The 19,450-nt window shown below is 44.1% G+C and overlaps 1 long non-coding RNA gene across 1 annotated transcript; it reads right to left on the bottom strand.

Annotated features, from left to right (window-relative positions):
* Positions 1–1,216: 1,216 nt before the first annotated feature.
* LOC132657562 (uncharacterized) lies at positions 1,217–12,148 on the bottom strand. The gene is made up of 3 exons (XR_009595949.1): positions 11,523–12,148; positions 10,992–11,210; positions 1,217–7,449 (listed from the first exon to the last, which is right to left on the bottom strand). It is a non-coding gene; the product is annotated as an uncharacterized LOC132657562 (long non-coding RNA).
* Between the last annotated feature and the right edge of the window lie 7,302 nt (positions 12,149–19,450).

Genomic DNA, 19,450 nt, shown 5'->3' with positions numbered 1-19,450 from the left:
GCGCTACGCATCCCCATGCTCCGAGCCCCTGCAGGGGTTCCCAGCCCCCCGAGTCAGAGAGGAGCCAGAAACATCTGAGACCAGACCTAGCAGCCGCAGGCCCTGGAGGGCAAGGCCACCTTGCTTTAAAAAGTGTTAACTCTGCAAAGTGCAGACAAACAGAGGGGAGGTGCCAGGAGTTACCTCTGGGCCCTCTTGAGTGTGTTCAGAAGGGACTCTTGTGCGGCAAGGTCCACCCTCCTCCCTTCCCCATTCAGCTGCTTGGCTGGAAAACGAAAGGAAGCCGAGGAGAGAGATTATGATGACAATGATGCTTATCATTCGTTCTGCTGATACAACAAGCTCCGGCTCTTGATTCTCAAGTCTGCAGACCCTCATACACTAAAGAGGGGATTCTCTCCCCTACAGAGCCCAGCGGCCACTGCCCAGTGGAAGTGGCCACCTCCTTCTGTAAAGAGCGGAGAGCAGTGGTCCCCAGACAGCGTCATTGGACACATCTCACAATGTGTGCTTAGCTGCTCAGTTGTGTCTGACTCTTTGCAACTCTTTCAACTGTAGTCCACCAGGCTCCTCTGTCCATGGGATTTTCCAGGCAAGAATACTGGAGCAGGCTGCCATTTTCCTCCTCCAGGATATCTTCTCGACCCAGGGATTAAAATTGCTTCTCTAGCATCTCCTGCATTGCAGGTGGATTCTTTACCCACTGAGCCATCAGAGAAGACCAAATCTCACGATGGAGCTGGTCTAATATTTCCTCCCAAGTGCTTCACTTTCTCCCACCCCAGAAGGACTACACCTTTTTTGTCCCTGGTGCTGTAGGTTTTTGGTCGTTTGTGTTTATTACAAAATAATCCAGGTCAGCTGTAATAAATGCAGAGAACAGTCATATATAAAGTGAAAGCCCCACCCAAATGCAAAGCTGTCTATGGAGTGACAACAGAAGCCTGATGCAGGCAGGAGTGTTTGTCCAGACACATTCTGTGAGGCACGAGTGCACACGTGAGCACACACCTAAACGTGTGTACTCACACGCAAGCGCAGAGAGATGCACATGCACATACATCCACACATGCACACACAGAGACAGCGTATACTCAAGCATGCACGCAATGCACCTGTACACACATGTGCACACTTACGCACATGTGAACACATGTGAACACATGTACAGATTTGCATGCAGAAAAAAAAACACACGCTCCCACACACAGAAAACTTGGGTTTCTTACAATCTTTTTAATGAAACTAAGATTCAGCGATGCACATCAACCTACAATTTGCTTTCACACAACAACATACTAGGCCCCTTCCCACATCAGTACATGGGATCGTCCCACCGTCTCATGAGTCCATCGTACTCCATTAGGAATGCACCACAATGCACTCGCCTGTTCCTCCACTCCTGCACTGTGAGATGGTGACTCACAATCCCCCAACACAAACAAGGTCACGCTAAACACTGTGTATAGCACATCCCCTTGCACACTCATGCTGGTATCGCTGTGGAATAGAACTGACCCATGAACTTAAGGAAAAGACTGCCCGGGTAAGGATGAGCTTCAGAAAGTGAAGCCACAGGAGAAACAAAGCATTCTCTTTGCTCTAAATTAAATTCTTCCAAAGAAATGGGCACGGATGTCAGTGCAGCCATCTGTATGAGTCTCATTGGAATGCCAGCCCTCGGAACGCTCCCCGTACCTGAAGGATTCCCGTCGGCTGTCTGCGTTAATCAGCCTCCACGGATAATAGTCTGATGAGATACATGTTGTCATGATGTCTTCCGTACTTTGGGAGGAAGTGACATAATATTGTGACAACATACTGTAACACTTTTGAAATCTTAATAACCAATGCACGCCGAAGGTCATGAATTCCCATCCAAGCCCAGGCCCCACGCACAGCGGCATCTCTCCCGGAGACAGACTGCCTGTGCTCTGGAGGGGCTGTGGTTTTGGAGTAGACACTGAGTCATGGCACTTCTCACTGCACTTCATCTGTGAACAGGATATGACATGTCCCACTTTTGAAGTATCCAATTAGAAACAGAGAAAGAGGGGGCGCTTCTCTCTCTATCGGTGGCTCAGTGGTAGAGAATATGCCTGCCAAGGCAGGGGACAGAGGTTCAATCCCTGGTCCAGGAAGGTCTCATATGCCACAGATCAACTAAGCACATGCACCACAACCACTGAGCATGTACTCTAGGGCCCATGTGCCACAACCACCAAAGCCTTCTCAGCCTGGAGCCTGTGCTCCCCAAGATAAGCCACCACCGTGATAAAGCCCACACATCCCAACTAAAGAGTAGCCCCCTCTCATGCAATTACAGACGAGTCCATACGGGAACAAAGACCCAGCATCATCAAAAATAAATAAACAAAATTAGTTTTTAAAAAAGGAGATACAGAAAGAAGGGGATGGAAGTGGGATCTCCCCAACTCTACATGCTTCTCCTCTCTTAGAAGAATAAAATATTCCAGTTAAAACTTGGTAACTAAATAGTATTGCCTAAGGAGCTACAGGTAAAGTCAAAGTGTTCTCTTGCTCACCCTTGACAACAACAAAATGTACTTTTAACCTTAGTGATGAGAACTGTGGTGACTCTCTGACAAATACGGGGTTGCATGTTTTTTTTCTTCCAGCCCACGAGACCCGGACGCATACATAGGAAACTTGATTTATTTTGCAAAGTGAGTGCCATCCAGAGCCTAAAGTGTTTAACAATCAGTCATTCCATCTAATTAGATCTCTCAACAGCTCTGGAAGTTAACTTCACACCCATCATGACACTAATGAGCTCTGTGATGCTGGGCATGCTGGAGAGAACCCGCTGTGCAGGGACCGAGAGATCTGGGCATTTGGGTGGTTTTGGGGGGCACATACAGCTTTGTCTCAACCTCATTTTTGTGACTTAATTCAGGATCCAGGAGCCTCTTTTAACAAGACCATATACATCCAAGGACTCTGGTTATTTAGTGTGCTCCATTTGGGGAGGAAAAGGGAAAAAATACAGCACCAACCATGACTTACAGAACTGACATGCCATTTATTTCACTTTTTTCAAAACCCTGTGTTTGCAGCATCGACCTCATTAAAGAGCCTCTAAGCAGGATGAGGAGCTGGGTCCTGTATATATTAATAAAATCATTGATTTTCACTGAGCCAACTCTTTGCCGGCACCTGGAATCCTAACAACACGGTGTGGAAACATTGCTCATGTCAATTTCCACTGTATACTGTTAATATCCAATTTTGAGAGCACATCTTTTATTTGTAAAAGCAAATTGCTAGGAAAAGCAATTGCCACTGGCATTCTATGTTTCTAGCTCCAGCATGTATCCTCATGGAAAATTTATAGGAAAGAGTTTCTAAGTTTCTCCATATCCCAAATAGGCCTGGTGTTTATCATACTTTTGGGTACATATGTGGCTTGGTAATTTTTTAAATGATGGCCCATATGAATTCAAAATGAGATTACTTTCAAACACATACATTAAATAGTTTTGCCTTGAAGGATTAAAAATAAGAGGCAGAAAGAGAAGATGCTATAGACCTACTGAGAAACACAAGTTGAAGTATCTTTAGCATTTTGTATGGGTCCTTTTCAGCCAACAGCTGAGAGCCGCAAAGCTGTAATCTCACTAGACTGGGGAGTTAATACGAATGACTCTGGGAATTAAAGCAAGGAAATTAAGGACATTTGTGGGAGAGTTCAGGGAAACCAATTGTTCTCTGGAATTATTGATTGAATGGTAAGTCAAGAAATGTTAGCATCAAGTGGAGAGTGTGGACCAGAGCAGTAAATAAAAGAACGATACATTTTAAATGCAATTGTTGCAAAGGGCACTAAGCGATCACTGTATTAAATGACTTGCTTGGTGCTGAATGCATTTGAAGTTCCCAATATGTCTTTGTGCATGTATACAATACAGCAAAAAGGGGGTGGGGTGGGGAATTGAGTGAAATAATAATGGGAGTAGAACTGAGAAAACCTGTCAAATCCAGCTGCTGATAATAATAATTTGGGTGACAACAGGTCGTGAGGCAGAGCTGTAAAGTGGGGAACTAGAAGTATTAATAAAAACAAGGCAAGAACGTGTGAGTATAAAAGCCACGATGTCCAGGACAGACGCTCAGAATAATTAGCCTGTCGAGGATGAGATTCAGGGAGATGCTCAGATCCAACCTGACCTCAGAATGGAGCAGGAACTCAGGCTGCAAGGCGCCGGCATTCTTGGCCTGCTGGTCTGCTCTGCTTGGCTTGTGCGATGCTTTTCCTTTTGCTTTTTTAATGACCTGCCAATAGCTAAGGTGATTTCACATAAAGTGTCTGGATTCCTGGCTTTTCCTGGGAAATTAAGATCTGACAGCATGGTGCCCGCTTCCCATGTGACCAGAAGATGCTAGAGCTACAGTGGGGGTGGGGGAGGAGTTCCCTTCTGTCTTCACACCAAGTGTGTTTTACTTATGTGTATGTCTTGCCTGACCGCAGTGGTATTTGAGTTTGAGGACTCTTGATCAAATGTACACGTGATATCAGCTGCATCTACTTCCCTAAGGGCTTCCCTGGTGGCTCAGATGGTAAAGAATCAGCCTGCAGTGCAGGAGACCTGGGTTTGATCCCTGGCTCCAGAAGATCCCCTGAAGAAGCGAATGGCTACCCACTCCAGTATTCTTGCCTGGAGAATCCCATGGACAGAGGAGCCTGGCAGGCTACAGTCCAGAGTGTTGCAAAGAGTTGGACACAACTAAGCGACTAACACTAAATTCTTCCCTAATGGACCAAGGAGAAAACTCAGTATCACTTGGTCCATGAGCTGGGAGAAACAGGCTGCCCTGGCCGTGATAGGTTTATATACCGTGGCAGCCGTCTTTATGGACCTCTGTAAAGATTATATCAAGATTACAGGAGCTTGTGAGCTCCATGTTGTACAGAGAGAAGATAAATGTCTCATTTTTCTAAAAAGCTCACAATGCAACTGGAATTTCACTTGAACCAAGTAAACAAAATTGTCATCTAACTTAAATGGGGGAAAGAAGTGTTAGAAAAGTCTTTATCATTCTATTTTCAACTCTCCTATTATTAAGTTTGACTGATATTTCCAGGAACAGGATTGTTACAGGGCGATTTTAAAATGAACCCAGAAGAAACCATTCTTCAGGGTTTATAATAGAAACATTTTAAAATTTAAATCACCAGTGAAAGATTGAAACCATGCGGCTTGGAAGCTGTGATTTTTTTTTTTGGGGGGGGGGCATTTATTTTCCATGCAAAGTGCAGCCTGACACAGAGCCTGCTGAACAGCCTGGGTCTAACTGAACAACTGGTGAAGACATCAAGAAATGGGCGAGTGACCTTGAACTTGACAACATCACGGGAACAGACTGCCTGTCTCCTGGGTGTAGAACTAAGGTACCACACTGAAGATGTTACTGAGGGGGGTAGAATCTCTTTACATTTGAAGGTAAGGATAGTATGCCAAGGGGCTTGGAGCCTGTCTCTGTTATAAGAGCCCCTCAGAGGGTTTGTCTACTCGGTGGGGAAAAGTGGACTTCAGAAACCATCCTCTCAGCAGTGATCTCTCCCGGATGCTGACATGACTTATTGATCAGCAACAATTCCTGAGCACCCAGGGAGCAGTGACTGCACACATAACATGCTTAACACAGTGCCTGACACTCAGAACGTGGTGGGGAAGCTGCCGTTCAAGTTAACAATTCAAGTGCATGGCATGCAAACCCTGTACCCCTATTCATTGTCTGGGGACGTTATTTTATTTCTAGGCTTCACCTCTAACCTTAGAGTAATAACTCCTGCTTTTAAGAATTCCACAAGGTAACATAAAAATGCAGCTCAAGATAGGCAAACAGACATTATGATTATTATTACTACGTACAGTCTGTTTTTCCCAGGACTTTCAGGAATTGATTGAATGTGGCACAATAAACTGGATGGCTATTGGCTCTCGCATTGAAAACTCAGAACAATTTTTCTCAAACAATGATTTAGGAAAATAGAGGTTTGTGCAATAGTTCTCATGGCCTGTCCACTTCGGGAACTGATTCAAAATGTGCACGTGGACATACATGCCTGCCAGAGGGACAGGACACCCAAGTCTTGTCCCAGCAGGCACCCAGCACCTGTTACGAGACAAAGGGCTCACTGAACAGCCTGAGTCGCTGCGCTGTTTGCTCCTGGCATCTGAAGCATTTCATGATTCACAATCGTAAACTTTTACTTTCTTTCGTGGACTTGGTTATTATCACGATTCCTACTCTTGAGGAAGGAAATATGGATTTAACTAAGTTAATAAACTACATGGAGATACTACCCCCACAACCCAGAGGGGCACCAGCACTCGATTAGGAGGTATTTATTTTCTTGGTTTCCCATCCTGACCCTCTGTTGCCACAGCTTTGCCAGAGCTGCTACCTCTCGAGGTTAATGTGGGCTTGCAGGACACTTGGCCCCGCCAGTGACCACACTGCTAGTAGAGCCAATGGGCTCTCCTTTGGAACAAACTACAGGGCATTCAAAGAAATAACAAGCACACTTGATAATCAGAATGTACAGGGCATCACTTTGCTGACAAAGGTCTGCATAGTCAAAGCTATAGTTTTTCCAGTAGTCATGTATGGATGTGAGAACTGGGCCATAAAGAAGGCTGAATACTGGAGAATTGGTGCTTTCCAATTATGGTGCTAAAGAAGACTCTTGAGAATCCCTTGGACTGCAAAGATCAAACCAGCCAATCCTAAAGGAAATCAACCCTGAATATTCACTGGAAGGACTGAAGCTAAAGCTGAAGCTGAATCTCCAATAGCTTAGCCACCTGATGTGAAGAGCCAACTCATTGAAAAGACCCTGATGCTGGGAAAGATTGAAGGTAAAAGGAGAAGGGGTCAGCAGAGAATGAGATGATTAGATAGCATCTCTTACTAGTGGACATGAATTTGAGCAAACTCCAGGAGATAGTAGAGATCAGAGGAGCTGGCTGCTGCAGTCCGTGGGGTTACAAAGAATCAGACACAACTTAGTGACTGAACAACACATCAAGGAAGGGCATCGATACCTGGAGGCGCAGCTCAGCCTTCCTTGAGCAAAAGCTTGGGGCTCATGGTTGACCCTGGAGAGGAGGAGGGGCTGTGGATTCCTGTCTGGGATTCACAGCCTTTGCCCTCCAGCAGGAAGCTGAGTGCATCTCTTATTAAATGGCATGTACATGTCTTTGAAGGCCAGACTTGCCACCCACATGTCCAGAAAAGAGCCACCTACTAGAGCTCAGCACCAACCACGGATGGCATCTCCTCCTCTTTGGTCTCTCACCTTCTTAGCCAGGATCAAGACTCCTGGCTGGTTATTTGAGATGATGAGATTTGATCCAGTTTTCCAGTTGGTGACCTCATTCTTCAAGAGGAAGCACCCACAGCTTGAGCTTCTCTGAACGGTGCCTGCAGTGAAAAGTGAGAACCTACATGTTCCAGCAACAAAAGTCCACGTCATGAGTTATCACTTCCTCAGTGTATTCCAGTGAAATTACCTTTCATCTGAACTCAGAATTTTCTCTGGATCAGCAAAGGGTTTCAGGCTTCTGGGTGGGTGGCGTTCTGCTAACAGGAGCCTCCGAGGCCCACTCCCCTTTGCTCTCTTCGCCTGATCCTTATTTTTACAGACACACCATCTGCTTCCTGAAGCTCCACAGGGATTGTACATGTCTTATGGGGTATTTATCATATGTTAGCCATTTCTGTGAGAGGCATTTTGAAAACTGCCAAGTCTACATGTATGAAAAATGCATTGAGGTTGCTGTTTGTCTAGGGACTGCAAACATTTCTTACCATTTGTCTCAATTCACACTCTGATTTCAACACCAAGCTCAGAAATGCACAGTGATGTTCTAAGCCCTGCACCCATCCCCTTTCCTCTCAAAACCAAACTGTCCACCATTTATTTTCTAAGCATAGAAAAAGATGTCACTGCATTTGATCCTCAGTCTATAGAAAGAAATGGTAACTTGTGGGAGCAGACCCTAATTTTTACCAACATATCTCACACTCTAGCTATAATCTCAAATGGATAAAATGCAGTCTGCCATTCAGGATTCTCTTCATGTCTTCAGAATCCACATTTGGACATGTAATTGTTGTAACTGTAGAGCAAGTTTTACCCCTGAGTGTGAATGTTTGTCCCAGTAAAGGATCTGAATATTCACATTACACTGTGACTATGCAGCGGAGGGAGAAATTGAATAGTTGCTTGAAGTACTTATTGGGTGGGGCTTTTCCCGGTGGTGCAGCATTAAAGAATCCACCCGCAATGCAGGAGATGCAGGAGACTTGGGTTTCAATCCCTGGGTCGAGAAGATCCCCTGGAGGAGGGCATGGCACCCTACTCCAGCGTTCTTGCCTGGAGAATCCATGGACTGAGGAGCCTGGTGGGCTACAGGCCTTAGGGTCACAAAGGGTCGGACATGACTGAAGTGACTGAGCATAGCATTAACTGGATGTAGACAGCTAAACCCCAAATCCATGTGTTTTTCCTTTTTTCTCTTTAGTGGTCAGGGCTCTTTTAAACCATGAATATTTTTCATTTTGTTTTCTAATTGGCTAGAAAATTCTGTCTTCAGGTCCATAATAATTGCCTGAAATCTACCCTTTTTTGGCAGACAGCGACCAAGAATTTAGCTGCAACGAAGCAGGTATTGAAACAGCTTCTTCCCAAATAGCTCAAAGTCTCCTTGTCACCGAAATCTCAAACTCTATCATGGTAAAAAGTAAAATAAAAAGGGAACTGGCATATCCATTTCCATCTGTTTTATCGTTTCATTATACCTTGTTATTTAAAGGGAACATGATCAAGCCACATGACTTGTGCCTGACAGTAATACTGCATGAGTGAAGTCCCACCAGAGAAGTTGAACAAAGAAGATTATTCCTATTAACTTATCAAATTGCACCAATAAACCTGCATGGCTCTCAGGTGTCACTAACAGAATTAAATGAGAGTTTAACGGGTTAAACGGGATCCAGTGGTCTCTGTCAGCCATTGAAAGGGAACCGGGGGCATAGGAGGGGCACTTCCCTCCCAGGTCAGGCCACCCCTGTCTGTCAGACAAATACAATAGGAATTACTTAATTTAACACCATTTCAGTTCTAATTGAATTCTATTTTCTAAATCCTGAATAAATACATTACAGCTGCCGCTTTGGTCAAATGGAGAGAAAGAGCCATCTTTTAATGACTCCCCTGTGGATTTAATGCCTGTTCTATCTGTGAGAATGATGATTCCAACATCCCTGGAATTCATTGATGGGATGATGGTTATTTAAACTCACTAAGTCTTTACAGAGCAGATAAGTATTTGAATTTGCATTAATGAAAATCACAAGGTGAGCTGCGGAACCAGGTGTCAGGCTGCGACTTCCCAGGCCCTGGGAACCATGGAGTTTAGGACCAGGATGTGAAGAGTGGGGAGCTATTCTTTCCAGGACTTTCCACCAGCCTGCCTGTCCCTCCACAGCATTCCTGCCAGTGGACTTTAACACATCACCTCTGAAGGCCCACCTGCCTGGTTTACGCCCTCAGTGCTCCCTGTCACCCGAAGACCTAGCCTGGGTGTCACGGCCAGTTCAGCCCTCGGGCCTGTCCACCCCCGCAGCCTGGTCACTCTGCCCCTTCCTGGCGGGAGGTTCACTTGCACCCCAGGACTTTTGCACATGCTCCCTTCTGTCTGTAAAGCTCACACATGCTACAATTTGCAATTGTTGATGTCATTATTAGATTCTTTCTTATCTCTCCTGCCAGGCAGTAAACTAGGGCCCTCATCTAATCTGTTCAATTGCAGCTCCAGCACATTTTGCCCAGCACGCAGTTTGCTCTCCATAAGCTTCTGATTGAATCAAAGAGTCATCAATCAACCAGTGCTCTACTTTACAAATCTTGTTGAGCTTAAATATAAATAAGCCATTTCATCAAGCTCTTTCTTGGTTATTCCCGTAATCCAATACTTCTCATATTCAGAACGACTACATGCTCATTAGCATCCATGGTCTCCCCTCTAATCTCCCTTTATTTCACTCTGATTTTCAGAGGGGTTGTGTGTTAGTCACTTAGTCACGTCCTACTCTTTGCAGTCCCATGCACTGTAGCCCACCAGGATCCTCTGTCCATGGAATTTCCAGAGAATCCTGGAATGGGTTGCCATTCCTTTCTCCAGGGGATCCTCCCAACCCAGAAACTGAACCTGCATTGCTTGAATTGGCAGGTAGAATCCTTACCACTGAGCTACCAGGGAAGCCCCTTCAGAAGGGATAACCCACTACAATTTACCCACCAGACTCTGGACTTCTCTAAGCCCCTCCGTGTTCTGCTCCTGTGTCTCCCTCCTAGGCTGCTTCCAGTGCATTGCGGCTGCTGCGTGTCCCTCCCAGGGTCTATCTGCAGCACATCCCAGGGGAGGGGCTTCCTGAGACGCAACCCGCATGGGGCTCCTTCCTTCCTCAAGGCCCCCTCCTGATAGATCTGTGACCACCTAAGCTCTTTGCAAACGTGACGCTGGGTGTTACCCACCGTCCAAGCTCCAAGGGATGCCCAGGGAGATGACCCAAACTGTAGAGACAGGCTGCTCCTTGCCAACAGTAGTCAGCTGCATGGGTTGGGAGTTGGGGGGGTGGGGGGAGACGTCGGGGACAGAGAGAGCCCTTGGGGCAGGGGTGGCCAAACAGTGTCAACATCCAGCTTTCAGGAGACAGGGCAGGAAGCTCTGATCTGCAGGGTTTGCCGACTTCCACCGTGTAAACACTCCCTCTGTGGTCAGTGGTGACTCTGGGATAGGGCATCCCAAGCTTGGAGGGGGTCGAGGTGAGCACAGTCAACTGTCATGGGCCCTAGGACCTCTGGTACATCCCGGGGACAGCAGGGTTCATGGGGGAGAGTCAAGGAGCTACCAGAGCTCTGTCCCTTCTGCCCAGCTTGGTCCTTACCCCACACTCACCCTGTCACATCCTTCAGGGCACTGACCCCACCCTTGAAGTGATGTATTGGTTCCCCGGCAGGCTTGTCAGCATCCCTGGGGTGTGGTGGATGCTCAGAGGTCTCGCTTGTCCTCCTCGGGGGAAGCCCCTCCCATCACCCAGTTCCAGGTTTGCTCATCACGTCTGTCTCAATTTCCTCCTGGAACAGAAGATGCATTCCTACCTCCGGCTATCAGAACCTGCAAGAAGAAGCAAGACACAGTCTCATTTCTAAGTACTCCTAAGCTATTTTCTTCCCAAGGTCTTTCTGAGTGTTTGCAAGTGCACCCCTAAGTACCTAATGAAATGGATTTTAAAAGCCTGCCCACCTAATTCAGATATTTCACGGAAGACAACGTCATTGCTCTAAAAACTTCCCTTCAAAACATAAGCAGCATTCTAGAATATCAGGATGAAAATGACTTCCTCAAAATAAGAATAATGGTAAAGTGGGCAAATGTAGACTAGGGGTCAAAACACAGGAGAAACATGGAATCTCAACTTTCCTTTACCTTCCATCAGAACCCAGGAAACGCATCCCCTTAGACTGTTGTCCAGTTGCTCAGTCGTGTCTGACTCTTTTCGACCCCATGGACTACAAGGCTCCAGGCTTCCCCGTCTTTCAGCATCTCCCAGAATTTGCTCAAATTCATGTCCAGTTTGTCAGTGACATCATTCAATCAGCTCATCTTCTGCCACCCCCTTCGCTTCCTGCCTTCAATCTTTCCCAGCCGGGTCTTTTCCAATGAGTCTTCGCGTCATATTTCAAGTTCCAACATCTTCTACTGGTCCTACCTCCTTCTGGCAGCTCAGGAGACATGTCTTTTGAAATAAAAACCCACTTGCATCCTATGAAACAGGCTTCAGAATCAGACTCTAGAGCCTGAGGCCTCAGCAAATCCTGACAGCCCCACCTGGAAGCCCCAGAGCCAGATCCTCCATCTGCCTTGAAGAGCAGATGGAAAGGATTTGTGGACAGAAAGGACCCTAGGCTAGTGAAGTCCACCAGGAAGTGACTTTGTTCTGTGTTGGTTGTGCGGAGAGGAGCGGTATATGTCAGAGAGAGACAGAGAGAGAGGGTCCTGGTGAGGGAAGGGGAAGAGCCGCCTCTTTGCTGATGAGCTGTACTGCAAACAGCGAGTGGAAGCCCAGCTGCTTATGCAAATCTGCATCTCAGAAATCTGAGCCATAGGTCAAGTACAAGCAGCAGAACCACGCTGGACAAAGATGGAAACAGCCCCCTGCCAAGAGCTGGCCTCTGGGCAGCAGGCAGGGGAGGAAGGGCTCTTTCTGCATAGACAGCTGAGGGTCTCCATCTGCCATTACCTCTGACACTGGGCACAGGAGCCCGGTCTGTGCGATGGTACAGCTTGGTGGTGCCCCTGCCCGACCTCACAAGCGATTGTTTGAAAATAGAGCTTGTCTTGACAGTGATAATTCCTACTTGTCCATTTACGAATTGAGCTACTTTTTAAAGGCATGATGTCACCACCTTTCCTATTCATGGGTCCCCCTGGGACCTGCCTCCATGGCAGCGTGCCCCAGCTACGCCCCTGCCCTTTCCAGCCTGGGGTCAGCCACCCTATCATCTTTAAGGGAAATAGCGGGGTTGTCAGTGTATTATTTGGATGCTGTGCTGCTTAAGGTTGTGGGAAAGAGTAAATCTGTGCATGAGAGAGTAAACCCACAGAACATCTTTACGCTGTGCTTTGTTTCGTTTGGGTTTTTTTTTTAACTTAGCAGGGCAGTTAGACCATATCTCTAAGAAATTATCTCCTTTGACCCAACTCCATTTCCAGTTCAAGCTGTAGAAATAATTGACTAAATGAACAAAGACACATATGCATAAATAATCATAGAAGACTGGAAGCAACCTAAACACTTACCAAAAGCAGCCCGTTTAATTTGAGGGACCACTCCAGGTGGCCCTAGTGGTAAAGAACCTGCCTGCCAGCGCAGAGAGGCCGGTCTGATCCTGGGGTCAGGAAGATCCCCTGGAGAAGGGAATGACAGCCTGCTTCAGTATTCTTGCCTGGAGAATCCCATGGACAGAGGAGCCTAGTGGACTAAAGTCCATGGGATTCGCAAAGTTGGACTCAACTGAGCAATTGAGCACAGCACACTGTGCAGTCAATATGGGGTTGCAGATTGAAATATAATGAGGGAAAGAAGCCCACCAAGGATGTTTTAAATTGGTCTTACTGAGGTATAATTGACCTTTAATAAGCTTCCCACATTTAAAGTGTGCGACGTGTTACTTTGACACAGGACACATTTGTGAAACCACGCCTGATCTATTTATATATGTTGGACCACATCCCCATCTGGAGCTCCCTCCCGCCCATCTGCATGCCTTCCTCTCCGCTCCCGCTTCTCTGCCCAGGCAACCACTGACCTGCTCTCTGTCACTGTAGATTAATTTCCATTTTCCAGAGTTTTATGTAAGCGTAAGCACACAGGGCGTATTCAGTGCTGTCTGGCTTCTTTCACTCTCATAATTGCTTTCACCTCCATCCACACTGCTGCTGGGCCCACGGGCTCATCCCTTTTTATCACCAGAAGTTTCCATTATATGGATGCCTGGCAGTTTATCAGGTCTTCTGTTGATAGACATTTAGGTTATTTTCATTTGGGGGCTAATACCAATAAAATGGGGCCTTCCCAGGTGGCACTCTTGGGTAAAGAACCCACCTGCCAAAGCAGGAGACACAGGACACTTGGGTTCGATCCCTGGGTCAGGAAGATTCCCTGGAGGAGGGCATGGCAACCCACTCCAGGATTCTTGTCTGGACAATACCATGGACAGAGGAGCGTGGCAGGCTGCAGTCCATGGGGTCAAAAAGAGTCAGACATGATTTAGTGAGTGAAAAGCCACAACAAATAAAATACCTACAACCAGTCATCTATGTGTTTTTGTACAGACATATGTTTCTTTTCTATAAATACCTAGGAATAGAAAATCTAGACCATATGCTAGTTGTAGGTTTAACCTTTTTTAACTGAGGTATAACTGACGTATAACATATCAGTTTCAAGTGTACAATATAATAATTTTAGATTTGTATAAGGTTTAGCTTTTTAAGAAACTGCCAAACTGCTTCCCAAGGTAATTTCCATGTGTATATGCAGATACGTGTTTATACATATGTATATATATATATATATATTTGTTTACATGCACATAAAACACCACATAAATTTGTATAGAGTGTACGTAAGGGGTGTGTGTGTGTGTGTGTGTGTGTGTGTGTCTGCATCCTCATCACGTCTGAGAATTCACATCAAACACTCAACAGCTTTGGACAACAGCCTGAGAGCACCGTTTCTGAACAGTATCAGCTCCCTTCTCTTGTGTGTGCTAAGTCCCTTCAGTCATGTCTGACTCTTTGTGACCCCGTGGACTGTAGCTCACCAGGCTCCTCTGTCCATGGGACTTTCCAGACAAGAATACTAGGGTGCGCTGCCATGTCCTCCTCCAGGGGATCTTCCCAACCCCGGGGGAAGATCTTACATCTCCTACAGGTGGATTCTTCTCCACTAGTGCCACCTGGGAAACCATTTCCTTCTCTTGAATTAACCTCAAACTCTGCATTTTTGAAAGATCAAATTTTAAACAAATGCCTTGGGGAAAGCTTAACAAACACCATGGGCAAAGGTTCTGAGCTGCACCTCTGCTGAGTGCCACACCCCACCTCCCAACACACCATGTGGCTTATTGATTGGGATGTGTGGAGGCAAGGTGACACTCAAGGGGAGAAAGAGGGATCACAGCCTTTGTGCACAGGGTAACGCAGGCCAGGGCTCCTTCCAGCTTGAACAAATCCCAAGAGTCTGGATACCTGTGTTGGGATTCATCACTGCTCTCAGGAAAGAAATGCCCCTCTAAGAACCAGGACCCTGATGGTGGAGAGACCAGACACTCCTGTCTCAGAAGACATTGGTTATAGTCATGGTTCTGCACCCTGGGCAGGAGCATTGAAGGGTTATCAGAATGATCTTTGGGCGTTTTCACGCATTTAGTTGAATATTAATGCTTCAGCATAGAATTGAGTTGTTAGTGTTTCATTAGTACTGTTTTTAATTTTTAATAATTACTTGTTCCCATTTGTAATATAAACTCAATCAGTTTTATAGATTTCTATAAATAGACACACAACTTACTTTACAACTTTTGTAAATTAGTAGGCATCTCTAGGTCTCAATTTTCTCATCTATAAAACAAAAATAATAGCACCTGCCTTGCAGTTTTGGCATGTGTTAAATTACTTAATTAAAGCAGTAGTGAGCACAGGATAAGTGCTATAGCAGTGTTGACTATAAGAGTTCCTATTATTTCTTTCTGAATTTGGATCCCTTCTTCCGCAACATGAGACTCCTGTTATTACTCATTCATTCATTCATTGCTCATGCATTCATTCATTTACGTGACCAATATTTATTGAGTGCCTCCTGTAAGCTGGTGGCGAGGTCTCAGCTAGTTGTGGTAAACAAAATAGAACTAAAAATCGGGGTGCAGGAGCCACAGAACACATCAAGGGGAACCACCAGGGACGATGGTGGGAATCAAAGGATGGAAATCAGCACAGGCTTGGCGTGGAACCAGGAGTCCCTTTAAGAAAGAACCCTTGGCAGAGGAGCAGGGAACACTGCATGGAAGACCATTCGGGGGTGGTTGCAGGCCTGATGGAAGGATGACAGTGCTTTTGGAACCAAGGCTAGTAAATGCAGGAGAGTCAGGGAGATGAGGTTTGAAGATGGATTGAATAAGAGAGTGAAGCTTTAGGAATGGTTCCTAGACTCTGAACTTCAGTATCAGGGTAGATGAAGGGGATGTTGGCTGGAATGGAGCACATTGTCCAAGAAGCAGTTCTGTCCCATGGAGAGGGAGGCAGGGGATGAGGACACAGCTCTTCTGGAATCGAAAAGGATTGAATGCTTCACTGGAGTTTACTAAGACTCTTTCCAAGAAAACTGGACTTGATGCTTCTATGGAGTTATTCAAATATGGATTATCTTATAGAAGTAACTCTACAAGACAAAACCAAATGGTGGCTGCCTCAGTTGTCATTTATGTGAAAGGAATAATGTGTAATTACACATAATCTCCCCCACCCAGGAAGACCTAGAGGGATTTAAAAAATTGACTTTGTCATTCAAGGAAAAATGGTGGAACAGGAATTTGAACCCAGATCTGGCTGATTCCAGGCTTTTTGCTATCCTAAGGGCACCTTGCAGAATTCATAGGACTTCCTTTACGGAAGTGAAAAGAATGAAATCTTGGAAATAATGGAAAGGTGATATAGCATCCTACAGACTCTAGTGTGAGATACAGTTGGTAGGTACTCAGGAGCCTTGGCAGTTACGCTGACAGTTTCTTAGAAGAGGCACCAGCCAAATAGCCAGATAAGATCAAGCTTCTGTAATGGAATTTTTGTTCACTGAGAGAGAGTGAAATACAATTCAAGCAAAGTGGAGTCACAGACTCCAGATTTTACTTCAGGGATGGAGAGACCTGGGACAGATTATTGCTTCCATCTTTATAACAAATAAAGGACCAGGCAAACTGCAAGCCACTGACTTCTCTTGAACCCATCAAAGAACCTAGACTGCAGAGCAAACAAAAAAGTCAAAACCTGGAGAGAGACAGCATGCAGGGAAAAAGAAGTTCCACACATTTGCTTATGCAGAGCAGATGTCGTCTGATATCTTGTATATATTGTAATAAAATTCACATATATTATAATAAGCATATATACTGTAATAAAATTCAGCTTTAAACTATGACCAACCTAGACAGTACATTAAAAAGCAGAGATATTATTTTGCCAACAAAGGTCCATCTAATTAAAGCTATGGCTTTTCCAGTGGTCATGTATGGATGTGAGAGTTGGACTATAACGAAAGCTGAGTGCCAAAGAATTGATGCTTTTGAACTGTGGTGTTGGAGAAGACTCTTGAGAGTCCCTTGGACTGCAAGGAGATCCAACCAGTCCATCCTAAAGGAAATCAGTCCTGAATATTCACTGGAAGGACTGATGCTGAAGCTGAAACTCCAATACTTTGGCCACATGATGCGAAGAACTGACTCATTGGAGAAGATCCTAATGTTGGGAAAGATTGAGGGCAAGAGAAGAATGGGACAATAGAGGATGAGATGGTTAGAAGGCATCACTGACTCGATGGATATGAGTTGAGCAAGCTCCAGGAGTTGGTGATGGACAGGGAAGCCTGGTGTGCGGCAGTCCATGGGGTCACAAAGAGTCGGACACGACTGAGCGACTGAACTGAACTGAACTTAAACTGTTAATTAATTGATAAAGGCCAAACGTGGGTGAACATGAGCATGGAGAGCATGTGACTACAGACATGGGTGAGGGCTTGCATCGTATTACAGACACACCAAGCATCACATGTTTGTATGTAAACGTAAAACATATGCCAAGGATGACGCAAAGGATGGGAGGGAAAAATTAGGAACTTATTTCTGTAAGTCTCTCATACTACATATGAAGTGGGCATCATATTTCTTGAAAGTGAACTTAGATTTTTTTTAAGTCAATGGTAAATATTAAGGCAAACATTAAAAAATTGAGATGTATAAATACATAGTAGAAAAAACAAAATGTAATCATAGAATTGTTAGTTAAATCTAGAGAAGGCAGAGAGAGGGAGAAATAGTTTTAAAAAGTGAAATAAACAGAAAACAGCAAACAAAATGGTACGTTTTCATCCAATGTTATCAATGATTTTTTAAATACAAATGGTCTAAATGAAAGACAGTTAAAAGACAGAGACTGTCAGGTTGAATTTAAAAAAGGGGAAGACTCAAACATATTCTGTCTAGAAGAAATTCATTTAAAATATAAAGACATTAATATTAAGTTTTTAATACTTTTATTAAAATAAAAAAGGAAACATAAAAAGAAGTGAATCACAAACTATCAATATCAAAATTGGAAGAAGGATCATCTTTACTAATCCCCCAGATATTAAGAAAAGGAAGAAAATATTACAAATAAAGTTATGATGATAAATTCAACAACTGAAATGAGATATACCAGTCTCTTGAAAGACACAAAAACAACCAAAACTTGGAAAGAAATAAATAATCTAGATAGACCTATATACATTAAGGAACTAAATTAGTAGTGAAAAATCTTTTAAAAATAGATCCAGATAGCTTCACTGGCATATTCAATCGAATACTTAAGAAGGAAATATTACCAAATCGGGATACATTTTCCAAAAAAAAAATTTTTTTTAAAGAGAGCACTACTCAAGTTATTTTATGATGCCAGGTTTATCCTAATTCCAATACCCGACAAAGATATTACCAAGAAAGGGGAGGGGGCGAGAGAAACAAATGCATATTCTTAGTTTTTAAATATCTGGAAGACATAAAATATTAAAATTCTAGAAGGAAACATCTTCTAGAGATTTTCTAGGGAGAAAAATCTACCTGAACTGTTTGACAATGAGTTTATAGCTATGACACACCTTAAAAGGAAACAAAAGAAAGGTAAATTGAACTTTTTAAAAACAAAGGGTTTTACTTTGTGAAATACACTGTTAAGAGAATGAAAAAAAACATGCTACACACTTGGAAAAAAGAGTTTCAAATCTCATGTCTAATAAAAGACATATGCTTTGTATATGTAAGATCTCTTAAACTCAACAACTCAATTAAAAGTGGGCAAAGACCTGAAGCAAACATAGATTCCTAGATCTCACAGGAATCTCAGTATCACAGATACCCATCATCATTAATCATTAAGGAGACACATGGTAAAACTGCCCTCCTCACTGGCAATCATAAGTCTATTCTTTACGTCTGCAAGTCTATTTATGAATGTTATTCTTTTTTTGTGTTGTTTTTTTTAAATTGACGGATGATTATTTATTTAAATGATAGTCTTACAATAATATTTACATTCTGGAATTTGCTTTTTTCACCTATCAGCACATCTAGAAAAATCTTTATTTATCATTTTATATCAATCAGTTCAATTCCTTCTATCTTATGCATGGATGAAACTGGAGCCGATTATACAGAGTGAAGTAAGCCAAAAGAAAAACACCAATACAGTAAAAAAAATATATATATATTATATTTTATTTTTTACTTTATTTTTAATATAAATTTATTTTAATTGGAGGCTAATTACTTTACAATATTGTATTGGTTTTGCCATACATCAACATGAATCCACCACGAGTGTACATGTGTTCCCCATCCTGAACCCCTCTCCCACCTTCCTCCCCATCCCACCCCTCTGGGTCCTCCCAGTGCACCAGCCCTGAGCATCCTGTATCATGCATTGAACCTGGACTGGCGATTCATTTCACATATGATATTGTACATGTTTCAGTGCCATTCTCCCAAATCATCCCACCCTCGCCATCTTCCACAGACTACAAAAGACTGTTCTATACATCTGTG

Source organism: Ovis aries, chromosome 13 (genome assembly GCF_016772045.2).
Source record: "Ovis aries strain OAR_USU_Benz2616 breed Rambouillet chromosome 13, ARS-UI_Ramb_v3.0, whole genome shotgun sequence".
NCBI classification, from domain to species: Eukaryota; Metazoa; Chordata; class Mammalia; order Artiodactyla; family Bovidae; genus Ovis; species Ovis aries.
This window is presented reverse-complemented; position numbering and strand designations above follow the sequence as displayed.